Source organism: Heterocephalus glaber, unplaced genomic scaffold (genome assembly GCF_053883595.1).
Source record: "Heterocephalus glaber isolate CG9 unplaced genomic scaffold, H.glaber_assembly_v1.0 deba00000122, whole genome shotgun sequence".
Lineage (NCBI taxonomy): Eukaryota > Metazoa > Chordata > Mammalia > Rodentia > Bathyergidae > Heterocephalus > Heterocephalus glaber.
The window spans coordinates 47,199,961-47,207,529 of NW_028258138.1; positions in this window are offsets into that span (position 1 = coordinate 47,199,961).

Below are 7,569 nucleotides of genomic sequence, written 5' to 3' on the forward strand. Positions count from 1 at the left end.
AAATAAATGTTAAAATAGAAATACTTAATCTTAATACTTAGTCTGCTAGAAGGGGAAAGAGGTAAACATCTTGATGTTATTATATGTAGCCAAGGATTTTCTGAACAGAGTCCCAATTGCAAAAGAAATAGCATTATAAAGAACTCAAAAAAATTAGACCCCTCAATATAAAAGACCTAGTCAAAACATTGGCAAATGAAGTGAATAGACAGTTCACAGAAGAAATACAAATGGATAATAAATATATGAAAAAAATGTTTAACATCTCTGTCAAAAATAAAAGAGAAAAATGCCAATTAAAAAAACATTGCAATTCCATTTTACTGAGAAACAATGACTATCATCAACAAATCAAATTATAGAAACACTGTGAGGTTGTAAGTAGAAGGATCTCTTCTACATCATTGGTGGGAATGGATACTAGTACAACCAGTATGAAAATCAATATGCATATTCTTTTGTTGTTGTTGTTATTGTTGTTTTTGAGACAGGGTCTAGCTATGTAGCCCAGGTTGGCCTCGAACTCACAACAATCCTCCTGCCTCACCTTCCCAAGTGCTGAGATTATAGACATGCATCTTCATGCCCAGCTAATATAGACATTCTTAAAAAACTAAAACTAGAAATTCTATTTGACTCAGCTATTCTGTGTTCGGTATCTTCCTGAGAGTTAAAGTTGTCATTACAATGATACATGCATACTCAAGTTTATAGCAGCACATTTATAATAGTTAATGAATGGATAAAGAAAATGTGGTACTTATACACAATAGAATACTCCTAAAGAGTATTTATGCACAATGGAATACTCCTAAAGAAGGATAAACCTGAGTCATTTATAGGAAAATAGATGCACATTTTGATATAATATTAAATGAAATAAATCAGACACACAAGCTTAAATATCACATGACTTCTTTTATGAGAAACACAAAAAATGAGTAATAGAGAGCAAATGAAATTTAGTAGGAGACAGGGAGATAGATATTTTGCAAAAGGGAAGGGGACCCATAGTTTGAGGGCAGGTAGAAAGGAAGAGGAAAAATATATATTGTATGTTGTATATATGTACTAACTCCCCACAATGAATGTAGCCACTGTGGGCTAAAAACATATACTAATAAAATAATATTAAATTAAAAAATAGTTATTTGAAATTTGTGCTTTAGATTTGAGAAATGAGTAGTTTTTGTAAGTTGTTACCTAAATAGCTGAGTTTTATTGCATATGTTTCTTGATAGAGTGTGTGAAATTAGAATTTACAAACTGAATGCAGATTTCTGACAATAAATGATCAATGACTATAACCTTACTGCATTCTCAGGAAAACATAAATCACTCACTTTCAATAGATTTAGCGAAGTAGTGAGCATAGTCATTTTACATGATAATAGACACATATTGTCATGGTTTTGATCCAAATTGCCACTCATATGTGTGGAAGGTGATTGTATCATGGGGATGCTATTTCTTAATAGTGGATTCATCCATTGGTGGTTCAGTGGCTGAATGTGCTGTTAGAAGGTGGGGACTTGTCAGATATGTGTCACTGAGGGTGTAAACTGCGAAGGTGTATTCTTGTACCTGTTGTCTCTATTCTCTCTCTACTCCCTGACAGCCATGATGCAAATAGTTTTCCTTCTCCAGGCTCTTCCACAAAGCTGTTTCTGCCCTGGAGCCAGCTGATTATGGACTGAATCCACTGAAACTGTGAGCCAAAATAAACCCCTCCTCTTTTAAGTTTGGTGTCAGGTATTCTGTCCCAGTGAAGAGAAAGTGACCAAGAGACATAAGTATGTTCATAATATATTTCATTGAAAATAAAATGAACAAGAAATAGCAATATATTAGTATTTTAGACTGAATACTTTTCCAAGAGACCTAATTGCATGTGCGAAAAATTCTGTGGAAACAAAGTATTACCTTTATTGTCACTTGTAAAGTTTCAGCTAACCAATGTTGATTTTGTGGTCCATTTAAATCCACATGCCAAAGCAAACATATGAATAATTTTTTTTAATATTTCCCTTGCCAACCCTATAGCAACCCCTCCTTTCAAGAGGAGGGAAATTGTGTTTTCTCAAAAGTGACCATAATTCCTATATTTTGTGAATTGATATTGGTAATCATTTCTTAAAATGAGAGCAGACCATTGTATAAAGTTGCCTACAACACCCTCCTGAACAATCAATGAGTCACAGAGGAAATTAAAGAAGAAATTAGGCAGTTTCTACAAGTAAATGATAATGCCAGTACAACAAACAGGAATCTGTGGGACACAATAAAAGCAGTTCTATGCAGGAAATTCATAGCAGTGAATGCCCATATTAGGAAAACAGAGAGAACTCAGATAAATAACCTAATGCAGAACCTCAAACTCCTAGAAAAAGAAGAGAATAACAAACCCAAAGCTCACACAAGAGAGGAAATTATAAAGATCAGAGCAGAAATCAATGCAATGGAGACTAAGAGAATGATACAAAAAAAATTAATGAATCAAAGAGTTGGTTTTTTGAAAGAATAAATAAAATTGATAAACTTTTAGCCAACCTTATCAATAAAAGGAAAGAAAAGACTCAAATCTATGCAATTAAAAACAAAAAAGGGGAAGTCACAACAGATCCAGCAGAAATCCAGAGGATCATCAATACCTACTTTGAGAACCTGTATTCTAATAAAATGGAAATCACAGAAGAAATGGACAGATTCCTAGATACATATGAATTGCCAAAGTTAAATGAAGAAGGTATAGAAACTCTAAACAGCCCAATTACAATGAGTAAAATTGAAAATGTAATACAAAATTTACCAACAAAGCAAAGCCCAGGTCCTGATGGCTTCAATGCTGAATTTTACAAGGCATTTAAAGGAGAACTAATGCCATTACTCTTTAAACTCATCAAGGAAATTGAAAGGGAACCAAGGCTTCCAAACTTATTCCTGGAAGCAAGCATTGCTTTGATTCCAAAACCAGGGAAAGACCCAACCAAAAAAGAGAACTACAGGCCAATCTCCCTAATGAACATAGATACAAAAATCCTCAACAAGATACTGGCGAACAGAACACAGAGGGTCATCAAGAAGATCATACACCCTAACCAAGTCAGATTTATCCCAGGGATGCAAGGATGGTTCAAAATCCATAAATCAATAAATGTAATACACTATATTAACAGAGTCAAGGACAAAAACCATATGATCATCTCAATAGATGCAGAAAAGGCATTTGACAAAATCCAACACCCATTCATGATAAAAATGCTATAGAAAATTGGAATAAAAGGTCTTTATCTCAACCTGATAAAGGCTATCTATGAAAAACCAACAGCCAACATCATACTAAATGGTCATAAACTGAAAACTTTTATGCTAAAATCAGGAACAAGACAAGGATGCCCACTATCACCACTCCTGTTCAATATAGTTCTGGAAACATTAGCCATAGCAATGAGAAAAGAGAAAGAAATAAAAGGAATAAAGATAGGAAAGGAAGAAGTTAAATTGTCATTATTTGCTGATGATATGATGCTTTACATAGAGGACCCAAAAAACTCCACCAAAAGACTTCTAGACTTAATTGACAGATTTAGTAGAGTAGCTGGATATAAGCTCAACACTCTTAACAATAGCCTTCTTATACACAAATGGCAGACTTGCTGCGGAAGAAATTAGGGAAAAAATTCATTTTACAATAGTATCCAAAAAAATGAAATATCTAGGAATTAATCTAACAAAGGAAGAAAAAGACCTCTACACTGAAAACTACAGTCCACTGAAAAAGGAGATCGAGGAGGATATAAGAAAATGGAAAGATATCCCCTGTTCCTGGGTAGGAAGAACCAATATAGTGAAAATGGCTGCACTTCCAAAACTGCTATATAGATTTAATGCAATGCTGATTGAAATTCCATCAATATACTTCACAGAACTAGAGAAAACAATCCAAAGATTCATTTGGAACCAGAAGAGACCTAGAATAGCAAAAGCAATTCTAGGAACAGAGACATGGCTGGGGGTATCACAATCCCCAACTTGAAGCGATACTACAAAGCTACTATGATAAAAATAGCATGGTACTGGCAAAGAAACAGATCCGAGGATCAGTGGAATAGATTAGAAGATACAGATACATACTCAGACATACTCAAATACATACTTCAGACATACTCATCCACCTCATCTTTGACAAAGGAGCCAACCACCCTCATTGAAGGAAAGATAGCCTATTTAATAAATGGTGTTGGAAAAACTGGATTTCAACCTGCCACAGATTAAAATAGACCCATATCTACCACCATGCACTAAACGAAGATCAAAGTGGATTAAGGATGTAAATATTGAGACAGAAACACTAAACTTGCTGGAAGATAAGTTAGGTAGAAGTCTTGAAGATATTGGCATAGGAAAAGACTTTATGAACAAAACCTCGGTAGCATGGAAACTAGCAGAAAGAATCAGCAACTGAGATTTCATCTTATTGAAAGGCTTGTGCACTGCAAGAGAAACTACCAACAGAGCTAACAGACAACCTACAATGTGGGAAAAAAATTTTAGCAGCTATATCTCAGACAAAGGGCTACTATCTAGAATACATAAAGAACTGAAAAAATCAGACCCCCAAATTCTAAGACCCAATTCAAAGATGGGCATCTGAAATGAACAGACATTTCCTGACAAGGAAGTAAAACAGCAAATAAACATATGGAAAAATGTTCAACATCACTGGTCATTTCAGAGATGCAGATGAAAACAACACTGAGATTCCACCTCACCCCAGAAAGAGTGACTACTATCAAGAAATCAACCAATAACAAATGCTGGCGGGGGTGTGGAGAGAAAGGAACCCTTTTCCATTGTTGGTGGGAGTGCAGACTGCAGCAACCACTATGGAAACCAGTGTGGAGGTACCTCAAAGAACTAGGACTAGAGTTCCCATTTGACCCAGCTATTCCCCTGCTGGGTATTTTCGCAAAAGAATTACAAGAATCATACCACAGAGATATATGTATACCCATGTTTACCCCAGCACAGTTTGTAATAGCTAAAGCTTGGAAACAGCCCAAGTGCCCATCAACTGGAAACTAAAGAAGATGTGGTTTTTTATAAAATGGAATACTACTCAGCCATAAAGAATGAGAAACTAGAGTCATTTATAGCTAAATGGGTGCATATTGAGGCCATGCTCTTAAGTGAAATAAATAGGACACACATGTGTAAATACTGAATAGTTTCTCTATTGTGAGAAACTGAGAGTGTAAATAAGGATTAAAAGGATTAATAACTAATAATTGATACTTTGAAATAGGAAAAGGTCCAAAGGGGTAGGGGTGGTGGGAGGAGATTGGGAAAGGAAAGAATGGAAAGGAAAAATTATGAGAAAAGAAAAAAAAATGGAAACAAATTATGTAAATAGGGAAGGGTGGAGGGTTGAAGGGCGCATAGGTAATGGGGAAAAAATAAGAACCAAGATACATCATGTACAGGTACAAGCACTCAATGGTAAATGTAAATGCATTGTATAACTAAAATGTACCAATAAAAGAATTTAAGCAAAAAAAAAATAAGGGCCAAGGATTTAGCCCAGTAGTTTCACAGCCCGCTGCGCAAGTGCAAGGACCTGAGTTTGATCCCTGGTACCAAAAAATAAATAAATAAATAAAAGAAAGTTGCCTACAGATATTTTCTTCAGATACACACACACACACACACACAAACACACACACACACAGATACACACATAAATACATTTACCACTACCACCACCACAGCCAACAATAATGAAAATAACTGCAGCAGCAACAAAAACTTCTACAGTGATCTGTGTCTGATCTGGCCATCTCTTGATCAGTACATCAGATGCCAGGAGCTGCTGCAGTACATATGGAAAAATTCTGTTTTTAGCATGAAGGCTCCTGCTGTCTGCTTCGTAGGCTTTGACTTGACCTTAGCTTAATTTTGATACAGTTGTAGAAACAGAACTACTGACCTAACAACCAAAATCAACTTGTCCTTCAGCTAGCAGAAGGTCATTCAGGAATTATGTTTGGATATTGAGAGAAGGATCATGAAAGTGAGGTCCAGTATCTATAAATTTCATTGGCTAAATCTAAAATGCTGGCTAGCTGAATTAGGAGTATGATCTTAAATAAATCTGGTGATGAAGAGAAATATTTTTAAACATTCTTCAGTCTTTTGCTTTCTCCCATCATGATTTCTTCTATGTAATCTAGATTGATGATTAAATGTTTTAGAATTATTTTTATTTTCCCATATATTTATTATCTTAATTCTTATTTCTTGGACCTAAATGGGAAATTTTAAATAAGGGAGATTATGGGTGGTATAGTGCCACAGTTAAGAACATAGACTTTAGCAGCAGCATTCCAGATTTGAATTCTCTCTTGGCCACTTTATTCAGTTAAAGATACAGGGAATGTAACTTCCATTTCTTGGGCCTGCTTTGACCATTAACTTATGCACAAAAAGTGCTTACACCATGCTTTGTACCTAGAAATCGTTAAACAAATGTTAGCTGTTACACTACAGACCTCTTTTTTCTACATTTGGTGGATGTCTACTTACTTCATTGTGAAGTATATCACATAGCAGAATCCCCAAAAGCTCTTCCACCCAAGACCTTTTCTGAAACCAAAACTTGGATATGGTTCTTCACTGATGATGTACACACCATGTATCTTTCCCACTTAGTGGCTTGCATTTCACTCTTTTATAGGATCTTTTGATGAAAAGAAATTCTTGGCTTTAACCTAGGTCTATTTCTAAATCGTAAGTGTTTAAAATATTTCTCACTGTTATTTTTTGTTCTGATTATGAACTATCTCACTAACACAATATCATGAAGATATTCTTCTATATTTCTTCTAAAACCTTATCTTTCATTCTCACATTTACAGTTACAGCCCAGGCTGAATTGAGTTATGTGTATGATGAGATGTAGAGGGATATTCTTTATTTTTTGCATAGGAATGAATAATTGTGTGTAGTAGACAGAATGATAGGCCCACAAATATATCCTGTCCTAATCACTGTAAACTGTGATTTCTTCACAGCAAAGAAGACATTGCAAATGTGATCTCAAAATGGGGAGATTATCTTGGAGTGTTACAGTAGATTCAATCTAATCAAAAGTGTCCTTAAAATTGGAGAACAATTCTAGGATATGATAAGAGGGACATGGGACTGAAAATAGCTAGCTACAATGTTTCTGACTTTGAAGATGGAGAGAAGTGAGTTCATGAGTCAGTGTGGAATATTTTTGTAGATGTAAGTAGCTGCCAAAGTTGGGAATGGTAAGGAAGTGATTCTCTCCTAAAACCTCTACTTCTCAACACTTTGATTTTAGCTAACTAAGACCTGTGTTCTGAAATAATTGTGGTATAATAAACATATCTTTGTAAGTCACTAATTTTTTTATTTGTTAAAATGGTTATAGAAATTAACTCGCCTACCAAACATTTATTGAAAAGATCATATATTACACATTACCCTTCAGCTACAGTTTTGTCATAATTGTATATTGATCATTTCATTGACCATTTTTGCACATTT